Source organism: Protopterus annectens, chromosome 1.part0 (assembly GCF_019279795.1).
Source record: "Protopterus annectens isolate FY-2018-M chromosome 1.part0, PAN1.0, whole genome shotgun sequence".
Taxonomy (NCBI): Eukaryota; Metazoa; Chordata; order Ceratodontiformes; family Protopteridae; genus Protopterus; species Protopterus annectens.
Window position 1 is genome coordinate 385,391,593 of NC_056725.1, and position 26,564 is coordinate 385,418,156.

Here is a 26,564-nt window from a genome sequence, read left to right on the forward strand (position 1 = left end):
ACAGAAGATGCAGGATGAAATTGAAGAGAATGTGTCACAGGAAGATGTTACAGAACTTTCTACAGAATGCCCACAGAAAATGGAGAACAAAAAAATGTGTCCTCAGTTTAGAAGAAAATGAGCTAAGAGAAGAGTAGCTTGATTTAGTAGAGATAGATAGATATGTTAAGATGAATGAAAGAAATAGACTGAAGAAGGTCAATAAAACCCAAAAATTCAGAAGTTTGATAAAACAAATGAACACAGTAATTAGGACTGTCCATGAAGGTCTATGCGATATAACACAAGTAAACAGGATATATTACTGTGCAGCTAAATTAATAACAGATAAAATTCTACCACAAGAATACAGGGTAGTAAGTGAAAGGAAGGGGAAAATTGAATACCATCATGGAAGTATCAAATAGAGAAAACTATAAAGCAGTTAGGACAAGAGGTGTTACTGTTAGAGGAGAATAGAAGGTATGAAGATAGGTGAAGGCTGTCAGCCTAGCTAGATATAATTTTGTAGATAATTCTGTCATTTGTAAAGATTAATGTAATCCACAGGCATGTTCTCTTAAATGTGAAAAGACCATATTGGATGTTGAACTGAAAAAAATGTAACAGTGCAGTCTGCTGTAAGAAAGCTGATAAGTCAAGCATTGTGAAATTCTTTGATCTAAAACTCAAAGCCGAGATGTCTAGAGGGAGGCATTCTGACTATTGTTTTGAGGACAGAGTTAATGGCTAGAATTTACATGTATAATTTCTTTTATTGCTCTGGCTTCCTGACCAGCTGCAAAATCAAAAGAGCTATTAACCTCTGAGCTTCCTTTAGCCTGGGAACCAGAAAGAAATGATGTAATCTGAAATAAATCAGTGGTACTCTGTTATCAATTTAAGGACAGAGATACTCAGAGCATTGAGCATTTGTCTTGAGAACATCCAACTCACCAGCACTCTGCCTGTGTTCTATATGTAAGTTTATTTTGGAACTGTGTTTTCTCTTAGATATAACTAGGAACTAAGAAGATTAGATTAGTCTTTTGTCTGTATTGATGGAACTTTTCTACTGTATTATTTTAAACATTTCTCTATGATCTCTTAACTCTTGACTAGCTCTGTGTAGTAAGAAGTATTGTCTTGTGTTTTTATTATTTATTATTAAATATTTTAAACCTTTCAACTGTGGCTGTTTTGTGTAGAGATAATTTAAGCTTTAAGAATACATTGCATGCATATAGTGATACTGGCCAAGCCACTCCAAATAAGCCTTTACTGTTCAGTTGCACTTACCATTTAGATGATAATAATATTGCACCATATAATTGGACACCCTTTTATAAGGGCCTTTAGTAGCTGATAAATATTAGTGGTTGGTGGCAAGTGGTACTTCCGTATAGTCTGGGTAAAAGAAGCACAGCTGGAGAACATGTGCCAGCCTTCCCCAGGAGTGTCTGTGTGGTTGTATACAACTCTTGTCTCAAAGTGTGTGACAGCTACTTGGGCAGGAACATGAAGCACTGGTTGGACAGAGAGGGTGCTGGAGGTTTTAGCTTACCCACTAGGCTGAGATCTGGACCCTATAGCTGTGCCAGTGGGGAGTCTTATTGGGAACCTGGAGAGAAAGTGAGAAACCAGCCTTAGACTGACTGTGATCTCTGTGTGCTCTTAAGGAAAAGTGTACTTTACTTAGTATGTATTTATTATCCTTTCCCTATATGGATGCCCCTCACTGGTGTTAGTGGTGAGGACTGAGGCTCCTTGATTGCTGGGCCAGTGCACTGGCATCACATATTAATTGTTTGGCAGTGGTGGGATATCCACACCACATATTAATTGGTTGGCAAATACTAATTGGCTTGTAGTGGTGTGGGTAGAATGAATTGCTGTAGCTTGTGTACAGTGATCACTGAAGGTGTTTTTGTACTCTAAATCAGCCATGCAGTGAATGCTCAGAGTTCAGATCACAATTGTTTTATTTCGTTTGTTAGCTTAGTTAGTCAGGGAGGGCAGGCAGCATGTCAGCAGAGGAGTACGGAAAACTGACAAGAAGCCAGCTGGCTGAGATGTGCCAGGCTAGGTGACTGGTGCATGGAAACCTGACTAAGGCAGATATGATTGCAGCTTTGGTCATAGCTGCATCAGAAAACAACAACCAGGAGGACGATCAGACTGGCAGTGGAGATGTACCACACTCAGAGAATGGACAGCTCAACCTTTCTGCAGAGGACTTAAAAATCCATCTGGAGCTAAAGAGACTTGAGTTGGAGGTCAGGCATTTTGAAATAGAAGCAGCTGAGAGACTGAGGCATCTAGAGAGTGAGAACAATGAGAAACTGCAATGTTTGCAGGCTGAGGAGAATGAGAAACTGCTATGCCTGAAAGCTGAAGAAAAGGAAAGGCAGAGGCAGCATGAGAAGGAGATGCTGACTCTTTGCCAGAGTCATGGAGGTAAAGGGGAAGAGAGTAACTGTAACCCAGAAGCACAAAAGGTCAGTAAATTTCTTCTGCAGTTTACAGAGGGGGATAATTTTGATAGTTTCATTCACATGTTTGAGAGGGTACGTAAAAAGTATGATGTTGACCAAAGGCTCTGGGTATGGTTCCTGACCCTCTTACTCCATGGTAAAGCTGTAACTGTGTTGTCTAAAATTTTTGATCAGGAATGTTTTGATTATACTACTGCTAAGAACTGCTTGTTAGAATTTTTAAGCTAACACCTGAAACGTATAGGAAAAAGTTTTGTGAGCATAGACACAAGGCAGATGAAAGTGTGTGTGAATATGTTGCTGAACTGAGCACTTATTTTCATAGGTGGGTGAGTGGATGTCAGGTCACCACTTTTGAAGGGCTGGCAGACCTTTTGATGAGGGAACAAGCACTTAGCACTTTGCCTAAGGACGTGAGGATCCGGTTAGCTGATAGACAATGTGCTACTTCAGATGAGTTGGGGAAGAAGGAAGAACTATACCTAGCAAGCAGGACATCCCTGCACAGGAAAGGGACCCCCAGTACTGCTCATGGGTGTAAAGGAACCCATGGTGGGCAGCCCAGACTACCCCAACAGAATCTGCCAGTAGCATGGGAAGCCACTAGTCCAGGTATACGTCCAGGACCTAGAGTTAAATGTTTTGAATGCAATCAGTGGGGCCATGTGGCATACAGATGTCTACGGAGGCAAAGTAGGGAACAAAAGGTGAGGAAGCCAGTAAGTGGGGAAGACAAAATGCCAAAAGTAGGTTGTCTTGAGACAACAGGGGTACTGAACTACCATCCTGCAGATGTCCTGATAGGGAAGGATTTGGATGAGGCAGTACCATGTGCTTATGCAGTTACATGCAGTCAGGCTAAGAGACAAGCATATGGGTCTGGTAGACTGGGGGAGACTCAGACAGACTGTATACTTGCAGCTAGGACTGGTGAGGTGGTTACTTTCAGGAGGGATCTACTCTGTAGCAGTGAGACTGAATGTGAGCCACAGTTGCTTGTGGGTACTGATGTTCCCTTGGACAGAGTGACTGCAAAGATAGAGGTGAGTAGTAGTATCCAGGCTGACAGTGAGGCACCACTGTGACAGGATGCTAGACTTCCTGTGGAAGGGGAGCTGGGAAGGGTTACAAAGAGAGAGTTGAGACAGGCTCAGCTCTCAGACCCTACATTGCAAGGCCTGAGGCAGGTAGATAGGGAGGCACTTGATTCTCAAGGGAAGGGGGAATCTGTATATTGGGACAAAGGGTTACTCTATAGAGAGTGGACCCCTAAGGGAGGGCTAGAAGGTGAGGGGGTACTGCAGTTTGTGGTGCCTAGACCTTACCATCTGGCGCTTCTAGCCATAGCCCATAATATTCCTTTTGCAGGACATATGGGCATAAAACGTATAAAGAGAAGTATTATGCAAAACTACTATTGGCCTGGAATTTCCAGAGATGTAACAGGGTACTGCAGGACCTGTGAGCAGTGCCAAAAGGTAGGCAAGGCAGGAGACAAGGTGAGAGCTCTTTTGATGCCTTTTCCTGTGATTGAGGGGCCAGAGGGTAGCTATGGATATTGTGGGGCCTCTGAGTATCCCATGTTCCACCGGGTGGTAGTCGATTATGCTACAAGATACTCTGAGGCAGTGGCTTTGTCCTCCATTGAGGCAGAAAAGGTGGCAAATGCTTTGTTAGAGATTTTCAGCAGGGTAGGTTTCCCAAAAGAAATACTGACTGACAAAGGTGCCAATTTCATGTCAGACCTGCTGGCTTGTCTGTGGAAGTACTGTGGGGTGAAGCACCTGAAGACCACCCCTTACCATCCCCAGACTAATGGTCTGGTTGAGAGGTTAAACTCTACAATAAAGTCCATGCTACGGCATTTGCAGACCAGTTTAAGAGGGAGTGGGACCAATATTTGCCTCATCTGTTATTTGCTTACAGCTACTTGGGCAGGGACACGAAGCACTGGTTGGACAGAAAGGGTGCTGGAGGTTTTAGCTTGCCCACTAGGCTGAGATCTGGATCCTATAGCTGTGCCAGTGGGGAGTCTTATTGGGGACCTGGAGAGAAAGGGAGAAACCAGCCCCAGACTGACTGTGATCTCTGTGTGCTCTTAAGGGGAATTGTACTTTACTGTGTATGTATTTATTATCCTTTCCCTATTATGGTTGCCACCCGTCCCGTTGTCAGCGGGACACTCACGGTTTGAGTCCTCTCATCCCGCTTCCCGCGCTCACCAAGCGTGGGACTTTAAAAGTCCCGTTTTTTCCCCTTTGCGCTTCGCATTTTAAATTGCCGTGGAAAAGCCGAAAATACTTCCGGTTTTTCCACGGCAATCACCGTCACCACCCGGACCTGCAGTTAGAGGGATTCTCTGCTAGGTATGGGTGGTAATGCAGCACAGTAATTGGCTGCAGCCATTGTAGGGGGCGGGAACTTCTTCTGAAGAGCCCCATAAAGGTCGCAGCTGTAGAACACTAAGCTCTATAGCAGCTGCGACAAAAGATCTGATTTTTTTCCAGCGAAGCCAGCATTGAAGCCAGCCCAGCATTGAAGCCAGCCCAGCCAGCATTGAAGCCAGCCCAGCCAGCCAGGAAAGAAGTAGCAAGGGAGCCTTCCAGCCCAGCCAGCAAGGGAGCCAGCCAGCCAGGAAAGAAGCCAGCAAGGGAGCCAGCCAGCCCAGCCAGGAAAGAAGCCAGCAAGGGAGCCAGCCCAGCCAGCCAGGAAAGAAGCCAGCAAGGGAGCCAGCCCAGCCAGGAAAGAAGCCAGCAAGGGAGCCAGCCAGCCCAGCAATAACTGTGAGTGGTAAGTAGATAATTGCATTTTGTGGCTTTAGTTATTTAAAATGGGAATAGTGTGCTTTATTTAAGCTTTTAATGTTTAGAGGTAGATGGGGATGTAGTATGTAGTATTTAAATCTGTGCAGTGGTTATTTTGAGACTTTTGTACTAGTTTAAAATGGGAATATATTGTGGTTTAATTTTTTTAATGTTTAAAGGCAGATGGTGGGTGCAGTACGCAATATTTAAATCTGTGTAGTAGTTAGTTTGATATTTTTGAGTAGTAGTTTTTAAAGATATAAAACCTGAATGTATATGTAATTGTTATTATGCTTGGGGGTATGATTTGGAAGCATTACTTTTAAAAGGCTGAACTGTGTATAGAAGTTGTTTGTTTCTGTTGGGGGGCAGTGAAATATAAACTTAGTGTGACGCATTTCTATTGTCGTAGCTTTTTCTGGGTATTGTCTGTATGCATATAGGAATTGTTTGAGCATAGTTTGTACTTTTTTTGTATGGAAATATGCACTATAATGCTGTTTTCAGGAAGTTACAATATACTGTTTAGGTAATTTTCCTGTTCCTGCAAGTCCATGTCTATGTGGTACAAGTCTACCTTTTGAGGGGCAATGTTAACAGTTAATGTAATTCATTTATTATTCTAGTAGGTACACGTTGCCAATTTGCCAAAGCTGTTTCAAGATTGTTTTCATTTATACTTGTAAATGTGTGCATTTAATTTATTATGCATTTTTAATAAGGTTAAAATGTACTGTTTTGCTTGTAATGTGAATATGGGTGTGTTACTTTTACTTGGGCCTGTTTATTGCATTGCTGTGCTGGATTAATTGCTATGTTTTGAGGTAAAAGGAGCCCATGGAGTCTGCTGTACATTGTAGTTTGTTACTTCCCTTGCAATAAGTATTTTTAAAAGTTAAAATGTTTGGACTTTTTTCCCATTTATTTTTTTTTGTGGATGGATGCTCAGAAGTTAATGCAATGTATTTGAGATTGTGCTAAACCATGTTGTTACAGGGTAGTTTGCGTCTAAGTAGCAAAGTTTTTATTTTGTGTTTTAGTGATGTCTTCAACATACTTATTTACTGTTTTCATTATAATCAGATTATGACCAGTGCTGCTGTTGGGCATGTTTATTAATAGATCATTGCGCTGTGTAAATTAGTGCCATACATTTCTTAACTGCTGTGGTCAAAAGCTAAATTAGGTCTATGGTATCCACTGTGCATTCTCATTCATTTTACTGTTTTTTGGTTCAGTGAATATGGTTAACTTTTTTGTCTTGTGGGGTGAGGTGGGCATGTTCAGTGGTAAAAATAATGCATTTCATTTTCTACAAGCTGTGTTAATGTTAGTCTTCAATGGCCAAAATGCCCCCTACATTACCTCATTTACTATTTGACCTTTTTCAAACTGTTTGTAAACTCTTTTTTGCTCCATTCCTCTATTTCGCATGCCAATGTTTTTCTAGCCAGTTCTTTCACATGCCAATGTTTTTGTAGCCATTTCTTTCACATGCCAATGTTTTTCGAGACAGTTCTTCGTGTGCCAATGTTTTTTTGAGCCAGTTCTTTTGTGTGCCAAAGTTTTTCTAGCCATTTCTTTCACATGCCAATGTTTTTCTAGCCAGTTCTTTCACATGCCAATGTTTTTTGAGACAGCTCTTTCACATGCCAATGTTTTTCAAGCCAGCTCTTTCATGTGCCAATGTTTTTCGAGACAGTTCGTGTGCCAATGTTTTTCGAGCCAGTTCTTTCGCATGCCAATGTTTTTTGAGCCAGTTCTTTCGCGTGCCAATGTTTTTCGAGCCAGTTTTTTGTGTGCCAATGTTTTTTCAAGCCAGTTCTTTCGCATGCCAATTTTTTTCTAGCCATTTTTCACATGCCAATGTTTTTTGAGCCAGTTCTTTCACATGCCAATGTTTTTCGAGCCAGCTCTTTCATGTGCCAATGTTTTTCGAGCCAGTTCTTCGTGTGCCAATGTTTTTTCAAGCCAGTTCTTTCGCATGCCAATGTTTTTCGAGCCAGTTCTTTCGCATGCCAATGTTTTTCGAGCCAGTTCTTTCGCATGCCAATGTTTTTCGAGCCAGTTTTTTGTGTGCCAATTAAGCCAGTTCATTTGTGCTGTGCAGCAATATGTTACTGAACCCTACTAACAGTGTTGGTCAATATGTTGCATATCAGGTAAGTACAGATTCAAGCATGAAGAGAGCAGCAGCTTCATCACAGTCAACCAGCAGCAAGAGAATGTGCAAGTGGCAGGACGTTTGGAAAACAGAATTTGACTGGATCGAGAGATGCACTGATGTCAAAGCATTCTGCAGGTACTGCAAGAGAGAATTTCTAGTGACCCACGGTGGAAGAAATGATGTCACGACATGAGGCAACTGAACAACATAAGACTGCCATTCTTCAAGCTAAATCCACTCACCTGATGACAAAGTGGGCAAGGAATGCAAACCTTGAGGGACCAGAACTTAGAATCATTGCAGCAGAAGCCTCTGAGGTTTTCCATGCTGTTAAGCACAATATTTCATATAACAGCTTGGACTGTGCAGTAAATTTGGCCAGCCAGTTGTACAGTGACTCAGACACTGCAAAGAAACTATCTTGTGGCAGAACCAAGGCTGAAGCCATAGTTGAAAATGTTTTGGGGCCACACTCATTGGAATGCCTCCTGCATGACCTTCAAAAACCAGGTACTTCATTTGCAATTTCATCAGATGCTTCCAACAAAGGGAACATAAAATTATTTCCCCTTGTTGTGAGGTATTTTTCTAAAGAAGAAGGGTGGTGAATGGCCTTTTGGACTTCTATGAAGACCCTGATGAATCGGCACAGGCTATTTCACAGCAAATTTCCAACATTATGGAAAGGCATTCCTTGCCCTGGAACCATATTTCAGCTTATGGGGCTGATAATGCCAGTGTGAACTATAGGAAGAAATCTGGTGTGTATACCAGATTAAAACAAAAGTGCCCATCACTCCAGAAAGCTAACTGTGTTGCCCATATCATTCACAATGCAGCCAAAAAAGCTGCAGCACAACTACCATACGATGTGGAAGCATTTGTAATGAGACTTTTCAGCCACTTTTCTGGTTCTGCCACAAGGACCAGAGACTTGAAAGACTTCTTTGAGTTTTGTGGCATGGAATTTGAGAGTCTGTTAAGACATGTGCCAACAAGGTGGCTGTCACTACTCCCAGCCATTGAAAGAGTAGTGAAAAATCTCCCAGTGCTCCAGTCCTATTTCCTCTCTCAGGAGAAGAGACCCCCGGCAGATATGGCAGTACTTTTCAGGTGAGCATGGTGAGAATGAATTGCCTACACTGCCCCAGTACTATCTGCACTTTCTCTGTGCTGTTCTTGTTGATTTTAATGAACATATAAGTACATTAGAAAAATCAGCACTTACTGCCATGGAAACTTATTGTGTAATGGTCTCTCTCAAGCAAAAACTGCAGGCAAGAGCTGAAGGTGCTTTCTTTGGAGTGAAACTTAGGGCACTTATGAGCACATTAGACAGCACTTCTGCTAACAAACTGAAAAGAGACTTTATTGTGTTCTTGGAGACAGCAGTGAAATACCTGGAGCAGTGGTTTGATTATACTGAAAGCAACTACTTGTTTACACTATCTAAATTATCTTTAAATGAGCCCTTTGCCTTCAGTGACTTGCTTAATGTGACCACTGCCCTGAGTCTGCAGGATGTAGATGAAGATTATCTTTTTAGGGACTACTTGGCAATTAGGCCCTCTTGAACAGTTATGTAACACAAGCTTGACCCCAGGAGAGAAGTGGCTGAAGCTTTTCAAAGAAGGGCCTGAACTGACTACACTCTATCCGGTAATTGCTAGGGTTTTATCTATACCACCCTCAAATGCATTTGCAGAAAGAGTTTTTTCATTGGTGAAAGGTAAATGGACAGATGTCTTGAAACCGATGTAGTGTGGACTTGTTAAAAGCTGAACTAATGATGAGTGTAAATTACCGGATGAAATGTTGTGACTTTTACTCAAATATTATTTCAAATCGGGCCCTTCTTCAAGCCATAAAATCAAATTCAAAATACACTTTTAAAAAAAAGTGATTTATTGTACTAGGGTGCAGTTAAAATTTTGTGTTTTTCTTTGTTTAGCATTAATTTGTACTAGGGTATGTAGTTTTGTGTTCTTTGCTTTAGCTTTAATTGACAGTCTTAATTTTATACTTGGCTTGTATGTGGTATGTAGATTTTTTAAGTTTTCTTTCTGAATAGCAATGGATGGTTTATGAATTTTACTTTTTAAATAAACAAGTGTCTGTTTAATGAGTAGTGTGTTTTTAATTCCTTTAAAGTTTATTGTTACAACTGATTAGTGTGTGTGCAGTAATAGTTCACTTCATTTAAATGGTTTGAGTTTTCAGTATGCTGTAATGTCACAATGTTGCAGCCATAACTAATACTGCATCTCCTTTAACAACTCTGGTGATGTTGTGGTGGGGGTGTGGCCAGTGTCATGTTGGCCACACCCCTATCCTGTTGACCACACCCCCATGTCCCACTTTGCCCTTGTTAAAAGGTGGCAACCCTGTTCCCTATATGGACACCCCTCACTGGTGTTAGTGGTGAGGATTGAGGCTCCTTGATTGCTGGGGCAGTGCACAGGCATCACAGAAATGGTAACAGATCAATAAAAATACTCAGAAAGATGGATGTGATAAAAGCAATGTGCAGTATTATAATGGATCATGCACTATCACAAATAATAAACTAAAAATATCAGCACAGGCAGAAAAGCTTAGAAGATAGACATATAAATATAAAGGAAAAGTACAAAATAAGCAACTTTTGATAACCCCAAAAAGTTTTATAGAGAATTGGCAAATAAGGTAAAAGGAATTAAAAGATCACCCAAAAAAGGAGAAATAGATACATTGTAGAGAAGTATTTATGAAGATCTTGTGGAATATAACAAAGATGCTAAATGGATAGAAGAAGTAAAAGGAAATATAAGAAGTTCAAAGGTACAGGATATGAAATGGGATGAAGTAACATCCAGAGAGATTGCAACAAAGTTCAGAAAAACCTCTAACTGGAAAACACCAGCCCCAGATGCAGTACCTAACTTCTGGTTAAAAGTATTAACATCTTTGCACGAAGATTTAGCCATGGGTAAGAACTATTTATATGCACACCCTGAACAGACACCAACCTGGCTAACAACAGGAGAAACAATGTTCATTCTTAAGAGTGAACCTGCAAGCTACCATAAAATTATAGACCAATAACTTGCCTTCCAATTACGTATAAAGTATACACCAGAATTGATGCCGACAGAGTTTATAGTCATTTAAAAGAAAACTCAATCATGGCAATAGAACAAAAGAGCAATAAAAGAAAGCCATATGGAACAAAGGATCATCTGCTGCTAAATAAAGTCATAATGCAGAACTGTAAAAAGGTAAAGAATCTAAGTATGGCATGGATTGACTGCAAAAAAAAAGAATTTGATAGTATCCAACATTCATGGATAAAAGAGTGCTTAAAATGTATAAGATACACCCTACACTGATCAGCTAAATTTGAGTGAGCATGAAACAGTAGCAGACCACTTTGCAATTTTGCCATTATGAAGGACAAATTATTCCAGGGATAAAAATCCAAAGGGGGATGTTCCAGGGTGACTCCTTGTCACCTCTGCTATTCTGTCTTGCCCTTAACCCATTAAGCTGTTTACTTAACAGTTTAGGCCATGGCTATTAATTTGGCTCCAAGAAAACAACAAAGTGTAAAGGCTTCTCATCTTCTCTTTGTCAATGATTTAAAACTGTGTAGGTCATCAGATGAGGAACTGAAAGCACAACAGCAAGTAGTCAAAATGTTTTCAGATTATATAAGAATGTCATTTGGTCTTGATAAATGTGCAAAAGCAACCTTTAAAGCAGGAAAACTGCAGCACGAAGAAAACATCAATTTGTGACAAGAATGTGATATAAAAGAACTTGAGCAAGTCAAAGTATATAAATATTTGGGAACTGATGAAGGATCAACAATAAAACATGAACAAATACAAATGAAACTTAGTAAAAGACTTAAATTAATCCTGAAAACAGCACTGACATCTAGGGACAAAATTCAAGCTATAAATCAATTTGCTCTTCCTGTCCTAACTTACAGCTTTGGAGTGACTGACTATTCCCAAAATGTGTTGGTTAGTTTTGATATGAAAACAATAAGGATGCTTCATGCTTACTAAATGATTTATAAAAATCAGTGCACACCAAGATTATATACTCCCCATTCCAAAGGAGGTATGGACCTCTTTAAAATTGATTACATGTATAGATCTGCAATAGTGGGACTGCACATATATCTGCTGACCTCACAGGACCCAAATGTAGTGAAAGTTTTGAAACATGAGGAGAATAAATCTAAGATGACTTCCCTGCTTAGTCTAACAGAAGCATGTCGGCATCAAGCAGGAATGGGAATCAAACCAGAAGTAGATAAAAAATCAGGCAGCAACTGAATGTGCCAGAAAACAAAAGGAGGAATGTAAGGTAAAGGATCAGATGAGAAGGCAAGATATATGGAAAATGCATAAATATAGTTACAAATATAGAAAACTTCTGGAAGGACCTCATGTTGATCAGGATCGAATGCAGGAATGGTTAAGGAGAGACAGATTCAAACCAAAAGATGAAAGGCTAATATTGGCAGCCCAAGATAGTGGGCTACACACACATTGGTTTACAAAGTCCATTCAACATGTGGGAGAAACAGACAAATGTAGGTTTTGTAAAACAGGACTGGAAACATTCGTACACCTTGTTGCTGGTTGTGACATACTAATCGCAGAAGGACTGTATACTGAAAGGCATGATAATGTGGCAAGACTGTTGCACTGGGGATTGTGCAAACATTATGGTATTGAAGTAGCTGAAAAACACTGGAAACATAAACCACAAATCATCATAGAAAATGATGAAGTCTACATCACATAGGATCACCCATTACAAACCGCTCAAATGACAGATGCACGAAAACTAGATATAGTGGTCCATGAAAAGAAGACAAAAGTAGCATTGATCATTGAAATTGCTACAGCCATTGATTACAATGTCTTGCATACAAAGAGACTCAAAGTCTGATGAAAATCTATAACTTCTTCTATAATCTTCTTTATATCTTGTCTCAGTGCTTTTCATGGATATATGCTGAACCAGTATAATTCTTATGCCATACCAGCAAACTCTAATCACTACAAATCTCTGCCTATCCTTCATTTGTTTCTCAGTCTTGTCTTTACTCTACCATTTTTAAATAAGACCTCTTTCTGCAGACAGAAACAAGAGCAATGTGGAAGAAAGATACTCAGACAGTTCCAATAGTAGTAGGAGCAAATGGTCTTGTAAAAAAGAATCTACAGTCATATTTAGATATGTTACCAATACATGTAACTCCATACGAACTGCAGAAGGAGTCGTTACTGGGCACATTGCAGGTGCTGCAAAGAGCACTTCTGGCTAACATCAAAGATTGAAACAGTACTAATTCATGAACTTTAATCATACTTTGACTTAGGAATGGGGTCCATTCCCATCATGGTAATAGAAACACAAAAGACTTGGAGAAATTATATATATATATATATATATATATATATATATATATATATATATATATACACACACACACACACACACACACACACACACACACACACACACACACACACACACACACACACACATTTATAGGCAAGGATATGTAGTATAACTAAAATGTAAGTTACACACTTAAAGATATTTTCAAATGATTGAAATCAGCAAGTAGCAGTGAGAAAATAATCTGATATTGCATTCCATTTGGTTAAAGTTTAATTGGTTGTCAGAGTGCAGACTGGAAGGTCGTCAGCCTGCAGACTGAGCTATTTTGTTTCTAGTGCTTTTGGAATGCAGATTGCCTTTCTTGACAAGCTATGATTGATTACAAGATGATACAGCCATTTTGGTTTGCTACAACACTTAAGATATCTAATGAAGTTAAATGGGGTATGTTAAAAAGGTGTGCACTAGATGCAGGAATGAATAACCTGCTGAAATTAAATAACAATTTAAAGTTACAAATATACTAAATGAAAGAAGGTAGATAGCAATGCTTAGTAGTAGAGCAAGAGATGGACAGCTTCAGAAATAAGATCTGTAAATTGTTAGCTTCAGGCAAGTGAAACAAATAGATTACTGATTTATGGCAAGTGTTCTCTAACCCAAAGGACTAAATCAGTGTTAGTGTCTTATTAATGATAGAAACATACTATAATGACCAATTTGCAAAAGACAGACTAAGTAAATATATGCATAAGTAGAATAAAAGACAAGGTCAATTATAATCACAATTTGAATTATTAGTCTATAACATTAATGGGTTTATGGATAGTCAAAAACAGGACAAAATGCTGACTTATGTTGGCAGTAGTAATGCATATATAATGATGTTACAAGAAACACACCTGAATCAGAAATAACATGAAAGTTTTTGTAAAGTGGAAAGGAGGTTTCTTTCTTGGAATATAAGAGTAAAAGAAAGAGGTCTTATTTAAAAATGGTAGAGTAAAGACTGAGAAACAAATGAAGGATAGGCAGAGATTTGTAGTGATTAGAGTTTGCTGGTATGGCATAAGAATTATACTGGTTCAGCATATATCCATGAAAAGCACTGAGACAAGATATAAAGAAGATTATAGAAGAAGTTATAGATTTTCATCAGAGTTATGGTAGTAGCTGGAAGTAAGGAATATGTCACTGAAGGGACAATATATCACAGAATCCCAGCTTACGGCTGATACTTTGAGAAATAATATGCATGCATTTGGGCTCATTTATGTAATACAAATAAGGAATCATGAACTGGAATATACACATTTTTCAGGGACATATGGTTCTTGAGTAAGATGACATAAATATTGCATACCAGCAGAATACTGCAACATTGTGCAAACCACAGAAATACATTTGGTGATAGTGTCAGACTATACACCTATATAAATTAAAGTTTGTAAGCTAGTAAAAGACTTGTGACAAACATCAAAATTTTTTAGTATTTCTTCTCTTGAAAAGGAAGCCATTAAATGATTGGGTAGATCAGATATTAAGAAATAGGCTGTCTTCTGTAAATTCCTTACCCTTTTAAACCCACTAGACACCTATTGTGGCTATTATTCTATATATGATTTGCTTTCATTATGACCACAATTGTTGAAGAACAATTAAAAGAAACTATAATACTCGTGGAAGAGTACTTAGAAAATATGAATGGACATACTACAATGGGTTTATAACAACTTTTTTTCACAATAACACCAGAGCAACCAAATGTCTGATTTAATGTTTGAGGCAATAACAGGTTGAAAGGATTACAATTAAAATCTGGAATTAAGAGAGTGATAGGGTTGAAGATGAGCAAGAAAAATTATGAATGCAATAGTAATCTGTTACAGTACACTGCATGAACAGGATGTAGATACTGAAAGTATAACACAAGAAATTTCAATATATTTGAGAGAGTTACAACTTCTTCAGTTAACAGAAGTAGAAAGAGAGGTATTGACATCAAAATTAAAGGGAAGTGAAATTAAAGCAGCAATGAGAAACCAGAATACAGAGGGAAAACTCCTGGAAATGATGAAATTCCAACAGAAGTATGGGAGGAAAGGAATGAACAAGAGATAATAAAAGTCTGGCTAGCACATTTTAACATTTTCTGAATGGAGATGGGCCTTTGACATGGAATGAAGCAGTAGTGGCAGTTGTACCAAAGTAGGAAAAAGATCCTCTTGTTCCAGGGTCATACAAATCTAGTTTGATTCCAATTCATGACTACAAAATGATTATGTGTATTTTGGCAAAAAATTGCAATGATATTGCCAACAATAATAGACCTGGATCAATGTGGGTTTATAAGAGGTAGGCAGACATGGACAATAATAAATACTAATATTAATGGGTTTTGAAGTAAAAACAGTCATAATGAGTTGGGAATTTATGAGCAGGCCTTTTGTGTCATTTAGATTTCTACAAACATGGACAGCATTAATATTTAATATCTACAGAGGAGCTCAAGCTTGGTTAAAGTGTGGTGGTAAACTATCTAAAACGTTCAGCTTTATGAGAGGAACTAGGAAGTAGCATCCACTTTCACCATTAATATTTGCTTTGTACTTATAGCCATTAACCAGAGATATAAGGCAATCAAATATAATTGGTTTGAAATGGAAAATGGTAATGAGAATTAGTCCTTTTTGCAGATGACATAATATTATTTATCAACTCAAAGCATGATACAAAAATTATATCTGATAAAAATGAAATATTTAGAGAGTATAGTAAAACAGAAAGTAAATGAAGCTAAATGAATAGTGGTTATAGCAATGACTTATGTCCGAACACATGATTTGGTACAGAATGTCCCCTTTTTTGGGGGGTCATAACAAGATGAGTTATTTGGGAATTTGGTTGAAACAGGATGTTGGGAAAGCAGCTAAAGAAATGTGGGAAGAAATTACTCACACAATTACACATACAATAAAACCATGGAAATTGTTATTCATGGATGTTTACAATAAGATACAAGTGATTAAGATGTTTTTGGTCCTGCTGTTTCTTTATGTATATCAGACTTATGTGTATCAAATGAGTGATCAGATATGGAAGAATATGAAAAAGGAAATTAAGAAGTTTTGGGGATAACAAAAAGAGAAAGAGAAGGAGTGCAGTTGAAAAAAATAATACTGACAAAGGAATGGGACGGTTTGGAATTACAAGATCTGGAGACATGCTATGAGCCCATGCGGCTTAGGCTAATATATTTGATTCAGGACTTGGAATATATGCCCATATTGAAGGACATGATAGGCATATGGCCCAATGAGGCAGCTACAGGATCACACATGGGCATTTGGGCAGATTTAGGAAAGGAGCACAAAAAGCATTATGTGCAACCTTATATATAGATAGATAGATAGATAGATAGATAGATAGATAGATAGACAGATAAAACTGTTAAGCATGTCTTCACTTTAAAGGAAGTTTGTACTTGGAAAAATAGGATAACAATAATAGGCTATACTATATATAGTAATAAAGACACAGAAGAAAATTAAATGAGCATTTGGAAAAGAAAGGACAAAGAGCTAAGATTTTCAGAGCAGATGATAAAAGAAAATAAGGTAATATAATGGTATGAAACTAAACAAACATTTGAGTTAATGAACGCAGATCAACTTGCATATGCAGGTTTTATGCTATATTTGCAGGAAGGTATGCAGAGGATAAGCAGTTCATTTGTTAAAAAACAAATAGCAAATGTCATAACTGAGACCAGAACAAAAAGGATGTACTGGAAAAGAGTATTAAGTAGAGTAATCACGGAGCCTCAATCCTCACCACTAACACCAGTGAGGGGCATCCACATTGGGAAGGATAACAAGTACACACACAGTAAAGTACAATTTCCCTTAAGAGCACACAGAGATCACAGTCAGTCTGGGACTGGTTTCTCCCTTTCTCTCCAGATCCCCAATAAGACTCCCCAGTGGCACAGCTATAGACTGGGGTCCTTAGCCAGGGTCCCAAGACAAGTCCTCTTAGCACTTTCTCTGTCCAACCAGTGCTTCATGTCCCAGCCCAAGTAGCTGACACACACATATAAGGCAATATCAGATTTGAGAAGTCCACAGTATATAATTAAAATAACAGTGGGTGAATGATTAAACAGAAATATTATAGATTATCATTGGAGAGAAATTTGTCTTATCCTAAACGTTTAATTAAATCAAGAAAATTAAAAATTTTTGTATGCTAGTCTTTGTAGAAAATTTTCTGTACCCCTATGTGACTTGAAAAAAATATTCCCATAGACAAGAGATATATGTTGAAAAAGTAATGGTTCAGAATAAGGTTTTTGGCAGCATATATTTTGGAATGTATACAGCTCCATCAGTACAAAAATGAATTGAGAAATAAGCTAAGTCTTATACTTGGAAGAGAATTTAGCCTCAGTATAGAGATGTTCTTGTTGAGTTGGTATGAAATTGTATCTGCTAAAAAGGAGAAAGCATTGCTGTCTTTATTGTTGTTATTGGCTAGGAAAGCCATAACTACATAAATGAAAAGCACAGACTAACCCATCAATAAGTTAGGTTAAAAAGACTATTATTATAAGATTAACATATTGAAATGAGAAGTATTAGAGATCAGAAACATAATTCACTGTTAAAGAAACTAGACATATGGGGACTCTGCAATGGAAATTGAGCTGGAAGAAGATATTGACATGGAACAAAGTACCCAAGACATATATCTATTTAATAAAATAGACTGTATATAAGGTATGAAGTTACTGGTCATCCATCTGTTAAAATTTAAACTATAGAGGCAATAAAATGATATCACCACTAAGATAATTCCTGATCTCAAACTATATTGTAAATAGTTAACTTGTGTGTTTGAATGTTTTTATTATTTAAAGAACAATGTTAAATCAGTCTGGATATCAAGACTAGATATAATAGTTTTTGTGATACATGCTGTGACACCCATGAACTGGTCCAGTAATCAAGGAGCCTCAATCCTCACCACTAACACCAGTGAGGGGCATCCACATTGGGAAGGATAACAAATACACACACACACAGTAAAGTACAATATCCCTTAAGAGCACACATAGATCACAGTCAGTCTGGGGCTGGTTTCTCCCTTTCTCTTCAGATCCCCAATAAGACTCCCCACTGGTACAGCTATACAGTGGGGTCCTTAGCCAGGGTCCCAAGACAAGTCCTCTTAGCACTCTCTCTGTCCAACCAGTGTTTCATGTCCCTGCCCAAGTAGCTGACACACACACACACACACACACACACACACTTTGAGATATGATTTATAGACACACACAGACACTCCTGAGGAAGGCTGACACAGGCTCACTAGCTGTGCCTCTTATGTCCATGCTATAAGGTAGTAATCACTGCCACCAGGATCCTTGCTTATCATCTACTAAAAGGCCCTTACCAAAGGCTGTCCAATTATTTCTATGCAATATTATTATCCAATTAGTAAGTGTGATCAGAACTTTTTAAGGCTTATTGGAGTGGCTTGGCCAGTATCACAATATACGTCAATGTACTCTAGAGCTTAAATTATCTCTACACAAAACAGCCACAGTTGAAAGGTTTAAAAATATTTAATAATAAATAATAAAAACACAAGACAATACTTCTTACTACACAGTGCTAGTCAAGCGTTCAGAGATCACAGCGAAATGCCTAAAATAATACAGTAGAATAGTTGTGACATCAATACAGAAAACAGCTAGACTAAACTTCTTATTTCCTATCTATGTCTAAGAGCAAACACAATTCTAAGATAAACTTACATATAGAGCAAGGCAGTGCTGATGATGTTGTCAGTTCTGAAACCAAATGCAAAATGCTCTGATTCTCTCTCTCTCTCTCTCTGTCCTTAAATTGATAACACAGTACCAATTACTGATTTCAGATTACATAATTATTCTCTGTTTCCCAGGCTAACAGAAACTCAGAGTGTAACAACCCTTTTGTTCTTGTAGCTGGCCAGAAGGCCAGAGCAATAAAGGACATTATACATATAAATTCTAGCCATTAACTCTGGTCTCAAAACAATAGGAAGAATTTCTTCATTCAGACATCTCAGCTCCGAGTTTTGAGATCAAACAATTATACAATGCTTGACTTTTTAGCTTTCCTCCAGCAGAGTGCAATGTGGTTACATTTTTGAAGTTCAACATTTACCATCATTTTCTTACATTTAAGAGAACAAGCATGTGGCTTACATTAATATTTACAAATGACAGAATTATCTACAAAATCCTATCTAGCTAGGCTGACAGCCTACACATATCTCTCCTGCCCCCAGAGAACTCAAGCTAGATTTTAAAGTGACCCATGAGAAACATTGCTTGAGAGGGTTAGGACTATCTGAGTATACCTTACCCCATTCCCTGTCTTGAGAGCCCATCTGCGTTGGCATTGCTAATCCCACTTCGGTGCTGCACTGACATATATGCTTGCAACCCTAGGCTCCATCTTAGCAATGTGGCATTTTGCTGGCTGGTTCTGTGTAACCATGTTAGGGGATTGTGGTCTGTAACTACAGTGAATTTTCTTCCACACAGATAAGGCTGAAGTCTCTGCAGTGCCCACACTATGGCTAGACATTCCTTTTCTACAGCTGCATAGCATTCCCCTCTAGGTTGGAGCCTAAAACTGAGATAAACCACTGGGTGCTCTTCTCCATCTGAAGAAATCTGGCTAAGTACAGCCCCCACCCCACCACATGTTTCGAAGCATCCACCTGCACAACAAAATCTTTACTGTAATCTGGACTGGCTAACACAGGGAGTCCTTCCAAAGCTTATTTAAGCTTCTGGTATGACTGCTCACATGGTGGTGTCCACACTACCTTATTTGACCTCTTTTTCCTTGTCAGGTCTATGAGGGTAGCAGCTATGGTACTATAACTGGGGAAAAACTTTCTGTAGTACCCTGCTGTACCTAAGAATGCCCTCACCTGCTTTTTGGTAACAGGTGCAGGCCATGCCCAAATGGCTTCAACTTTGGCAGGTTCTGGCCTGATCTTACCACTCCCCACTCTATGTCTCAGGTAGGAGACCTCTGCCATACCAAACAGACATTTCCTGAGCTTAATGGTCAACCCTGCCCCCTGTAGTCTGCCCAGTACCTCCCTGACATGTTGAAGGTGCTCTTGCCAGGAATGGCTGTAGATGGCAATATCATCAAGATAAGCAAGGGCAAACCCTCCTGCTCCTGCTAGGATGTGATCTACCAGCCTCTGGAAAGTCGCTGGTGCATTTTTCATCCCAAAGTGCATCTTTGTGAACTCATACAAGCCAAAAGGAGTCACAAAGGCTGACTTCTCTTTAGCACTGGGAGTCAAGGGCACCTGCCAGTAATCCTTGATAAGATCAATGGTTGTAAGATACGTAGCCCCACCCATCTGCTCTAGGGCCTCATCTTTCCTAGGCATGGGGTAAGCATCTGACTCTGTCTGACTATTTAATTTCCTGTAGTCCACACAGAACCTGGTGCTGCCATCTTTATTTGGCACCAGCACCACCGGGGAGGCCCAGGGACTGTTGGACTCTTGAATTACCCCTAGTTCCAGCATTTCCTGTATCTCCTCCCTCAGAGTTTGTTTGACTCTCTTAGGCACCCTATAAGGGGCCTGCCTGATAGGCCTTTGGGGTCCTGTATCCACCTGGTACTGCACCAGGTGGGTGCACCCTGGTTTCCCAGTGAACATGTCCCCAAACTCCTGTAACACTGCTTGGATTTCTCGAACATGGGTAGGAGATAGCTGCTGGGACATTGCTACACCTTCCACTGAGGTGTAAGTCTGAGTCTCACTGAGGAGATCAGTCTCCAGATCTCCCTCAAACTCCTCCTGCAAGCCACTGAAAATACTCAGCACAAGGGCCTCCCTGTCATGGTAAGGTTTCATCATGCAGTTCTACCATGTAGTTCATAGGTTCATAGGTAGGTACTAGGCTATCAGCCCAATGGCCTACATAAGCCTAGCCAATAAGGTTCCCTGGCTTATGCCTCCCAAGAAAGTTATTTTCCTGTGCCACTGTCGAGCAGAGACACAGAAGTGATCCCCAGAGTGTATTTCCTATTTCCCATCCACTCATCAAGATTTTTCTTGAAGAGTACTAATGAAGAACGTTGCTTGACATAGATGGGTAGCCTATTCTAGAGTATGGGAAGACTCTGTGACAGGAATCTGTCCCTCCAGCATGATCTGTTTATTGTGGTGACAAGGTTTAGGTCCCTAGAGCATGTAGCTCGGAGGGATTGGGATTTCTTTATGTGTAGCATGTCCAACAGCTCTGGGTTTGACATAGCTTTATATGTTAGGCAGAAATCACCTCGGAGTAGGCAATATGCTACGTAGTAAAGCTGGAGTTTTTTGAGGTGGTCAGTGTAGGGCATTTGTTTGAGGCCAGTAAGCCTCTTTGTGAGGTACTTCTGTGGCCTTTCCAGCTGCTGCAGATATCTTGTGAAGTACATTCTAAAAGGGGCATTGTACTCTATAATGGGTCTAATGAGTGTCAAGTAGAGGGGAACAATGACCTCTTTTTTCCTGAGTGAGAACCCTTTTATGAGATGTGTCACGTAGAAGGACTTCCTGACTACTGTGGCAATGTGACTATCAAAGGAGAGACTACTGTCCACCTGGGTCCCAAGGTCTCTTATCACACATTCTGTGTTAAGTAGATTGCTGCCTATGCAGTAGTTCATGGGTACAGAGTTTTTACCAAAGGGGATGACATTGCACTTTTTGACATTGAGCTTGAGGCCATGGCTCTGACACCAGGCATCTGTCTCAGCGAGGCCCTTCTGTAGCATGCCCACATCATTTGGGGACTTGACTAAGGCTCCTAGTTTGCAGTCATCTGCAAACTTTGTTAGACAGAGGCCTTCTGTGTTAGCCTGTACTTCAGAGAAGTAGATACCAAACAGGAGAGGTCCCAGGATGGAACCCTGTAGTACTCCACTTGTCACTGCTTTGAGGTCAGATTTGGAGTCTGCAACTTTTACAGTGTGGGCTCTGTCAGTGAGTCAGTTGGCAACCCATCTTGTGACATAGGGATTTATACCTAGTTTAGTGAGTTTAGCTATAATTACAGAATGGGGGATGGTGTTGAAAGCCTTGGCGAGGTCAAGATAGGCTGCGTGAACCACCTTACCCTCATCTACGGCTTTGGTGACTGCCTCAAAGAAGTCAATCAGGTTCAGGAGGCATGATCTGCCTTTCACAAACCCAAACTGGGTGGGATCCAGAGTTTAGAGGTTACCAATGTCTTTGTTTATGAGTTCCATGATGATACGTTCCATGGCCTTGCAGACCAGGCTTGTCAGGCTAATAAGTTGATAGTTCCTGGGATCAGTGGTGGCTCCCCTTTTGCGGAGTGGGATAACTGTTGATGTGCACCATTCAGTGGGGGCAAAGCATGATGCGAGGCTATTATTGAACATGGTGCTTAAGTGGGGAGCCAGGTTGTTCTGAAGTTCATGTAAAATGCAGCCTGGGATGTTGTGCAGTCCCATGGATGCTGTGTTTTTGGCTTTAGAGAGTGCAGCATTTACCTGCATAGTTGTGATTATAGGGACTCTGCATTCTTCCTGTATAGATATGGGCTCTTTAGGGGGTGAGGGGGGTTAACATCACTTACCTTTCTTACCACCTTGTAGGGTCTCTCCCAAGCTGCTTGCAATTGTTGTGTCTGACAAGAATGAGAACCATTACCTGATGCCCTACAGCATACTCTCTAGGTGAAGCATTCCTGTCATACCATACCTTTTTCTGCTGGGCTTCTGCCAGGTTCTCCTGGGCCAAACCCATGAGTTCCCTGAGCCTTGTCCTGAGGTTTAGGACATATGCCACAACAGAGTCCTTGTGAGGTTCACACTCACCTTCCCACTCATCACAAATTAAATCTAGTGGTCTCCTCACCTTGTGCCCATACAACTCAAAGGGTGAAAAACCTGTGGATTCCTGGGGGAACCTCTCTGTAAGCAAACAACAGATGGGGCAAATATTTATCCCACTCCCTCTTAAACTGGTCTGCAAATACCCATAGCATGGACTTAATTGTAGAGTTTAACCTCTCAACAAGATCATTAGTTTGGGGATGGTAGGGGGTGGTCTTCAGGTGCTTCACCTCACCATACTTCCACAGACAAGCCAGCAGGTCTTACATGAAACTGGCACCTCTGTCAGCCAGCATTTCTTTTATGAAACCTATCCTGCTGAAAATCTTTAAAAAAGCATTTACCACCTTTTCTCCCTCAATAGAGGAGAAAGACACTGCCTCAGGGTATTGTGTAGCATAATCTACTGCCACTAGGATATACTTTTTCCCTGTGGAACTTGGAGTACTCAGTAGCCCCACAATATCCATAGCTACACTCTAAAATGGCTCCTCAATCATAGGCAAAGGCATCAAAGGAGCTCTCACCTTGTCTCCTGCTTTGCCTACCTTTTGGCACTGCTCACAGGTCCTGCAATATCCATTTACATATCTGGAAATTCCAGGCCAATAGAAGTTCTGCATAATATGCCTCTTTGTACGTTTTATGCCCATATGACCTGCAAAGGGAATATCATGGGATATGACTAGAAGCGCCAGATGGTAGGCGGTACCAACTGTTGTATTCTCTCACCTTCTAGCCCTCCCTCAGGGGTCCACTCTCTGTACAGTAACCCATTGTCCCAGTATACAGATTTCCCTTCCCTTGAGAATCAGGTGCCTCACTAACTACTTGCCTCAGGCCTTGCAATGTAGGGTCTGAGAGATGAGCCTGTCTCAACTCTCTCTTTGTAACCCTCCCCAGCTCCCCTTCCACAGGGAGTCTGGTATCTTCTGACAACAGTGCCTCACTATCAGCCTGGGTACTACTACTCACCTCTACACTTGCAGTCCCTCTGTTCAAGGGAACATCAGTACCCACAAGCAGCTGTGGCTCACCTTCAGTCTTACTGCTACAGGGTAGCTCCCTTCCTGAAGTAACCACCTCGACAGTCCTGGTTGCAAGTATGCGGTCTGTGTGGGTCTCCCCCAGGCTACAAAACCTACATGCTTGTCTCAAAGCCTGACTGCGTGTAACTGCATTAACACATGGTATTGCCTCATCCAAATCCTTCCCTATCAAGATATCTACAGGATGGTAGTTCAGTACCCTTGCCATCTCAAGACAACCTACTATTGGCATTTTGTCTTTCCCACTTACTGGCTCTCTCACCTTTTGTTCCCCACCTTGCCTCCGTGGACATCTGTATGCCACATGGCCCCACTGGTTGCATTCAAAACATTTAACCCTAGGTCCTGGATGTGTACCTGGACTAGTCGCTTCTTCTGCTACTGGCAGATTCTGTTGGGGCAGTCTACGCTGCCCACCAAGGGTTCTTTTAGATCCATGAGCAGTACTTGGGGTCCCTTTCCTGTGTAGGGATGCCCTGCTTGCTAGGTATAGGTCTCCCTTCTTCCCCAACTCATCTATAGTAGCCTATTGTCTATCAGCTAACCAGATCCTCATGTCCTCAGGCAAAGTTCTAAGGGCTTGTTCCCTCACCAAGAGGTTTGCCAGCCCTTTAAAAGTGGTGACCTGACGCCCACTCACCCACCTATGAAAATAAGTGCTCAGTTCAGCAACATATTCACACACACTTTCACCTGCCTTGCGTCTATGCTCACAAAACTTTTTCCTATAAGTTTCAGGTGTTAGCTTAAAGAATTCTAACAAATGATTCTTAACAGCATTGTAATTAAAACAGTCAATGTCAGACATTTTGGACAAAATAGTTACAGCTTTACCATGGAGCAAGGGGGTCAGGAACTGTACCCAGAGTCTTTGGTTAACATCATACTGTTTACATACCCTCTCAAACTTATGAATGAAACTATCAAAATTATCCCCTTCTGTAAGCTGCTGCAGAAGACATTTACTGACCTTCTGTGCTTCTGGGGTCCGGTTACTCCCTTCCCCATTACCTCCATGACTCTGGTGAAGAGTCAGCATCTCCTTTTTGTGCTGCCTCTGCCCTCCTTTTCCATAGCTTCCATTTCAAAACACCTGGCCTCCAACTCAAGTCTCTTTAGCTCCAGATGGATTTTTAAGTCCTCTGGCCAAAGGTTGAGCTGTCCATTCCCTGAGTGTTGTACATCTCCATGGTCAGTCTGATTATCCTCCTGGTTGCTGTTTTCTGATGCAGCTGTTACCAAATCTGCAATCATGTCTGCCTTAGTCAGGTTTCCCTGCACCAGTCCTTTAACCAGGCACATCTCAGACAACTGGCACCTTGTCAGTTTTCCATACTCCTTGACTGACATGCATGCTTGCTCTCCCTGACTAACTAAGCTCATAAAATAAATAAAACAATTGTGATCTGAACTCTGAATGTTCACTGCGTGGTTGACTTAGAGTACAAAAACACCTTTAGTGATCACTGTACACAAGCTACAGGAATTCGCCATCCACAGCACTACAAGCCAATTAGTATGTGCCAACCAATTAATATGTGGTGTGGCTATCCCACCATTGCCACCAATTAATATGTGACACCTGTGCACTGGCCCAGTAATCAAGGAGCATCAATCCTCACCACTAACTCCAGTGAGGGGCGTCCACATTGGGAAGGATAACAAATACACACACAATAAAGTATAATTTCCCTTAAGAGCACACAGAGATCACAGTCAGTCTGGGGCTGGTTTCTCCCTTTCTCTCCAGATCCCCAATAAGACTCCCCAATGGCACAGCTATAGAGTGGGGACCTTAGCCAGGGTCCCAAGCCAAGTCCTCTTAGCACTCTCTCTCTCTCTCTCTCTCTCCCAACCAGTGCTTTGTGTCCCTGCCCAAGTAGCTGACACACACACACACACACACACACACACACACACACACACACACACACACACACAAGTGCGTGTGTGTGCACTTTGACATATGATTATATACAACCACACAGACACTCCTGGGGAAGGATAGCGCAGGTTCACTCGCTGTGCCCCTTCTGTCCAGGCTATAAGGTAGTAATCATTGCCACCAGGACCCTTGCTTATTAGCTACTAAAAAGGCCCTTACCAAAGGGCGTCCAATTATTACTGTGCAATATTATTATCCAATTAGTAAGTGTGACCAGAATTTTTGAAGGCTTATTGGAGTGGCTTGGCCAGCATCACTATATACATGCAATGTACTCTAGAGCTTAAATTATCTCTACAGAAAACAGCCACAGTTGAAAGGTTTAAAAATATTTAATAATAAATAATAAAAACTCAAGACAATACTTCTTACTACACAGTGCTAGTCAAGAGTTTAGAGATCACAGGAAAATGTTTAAAATAATACAGTAGAATAGTTCTGACATCAATACAGAAAACAGCTAGACTAAACTTCCTATTTCCTATCTATGTCTAAGAGCAAACACAGTTCTAAGATAAACTTACATATACAGCAAGGCAGTGCTGGTGATGTTGTCAGTTTTGAAACAAATGCAAAATGCTCTGATTCTCTCTCTCTCTGTGTCCTTAAGTTGATAACACAGTACCACTGACTCATTTCAGATTACATCGTTATTCTCTGTTTCCCAGGCTAACAGAAACTCAGAGTATAACAGCCCTTTTGATCTTACAGCTGGTCAGGAAGCCAGAGCAATAAAAGACATTATACATGTAAATTCTAGCCATTAACTATGGTCTCAAAATAA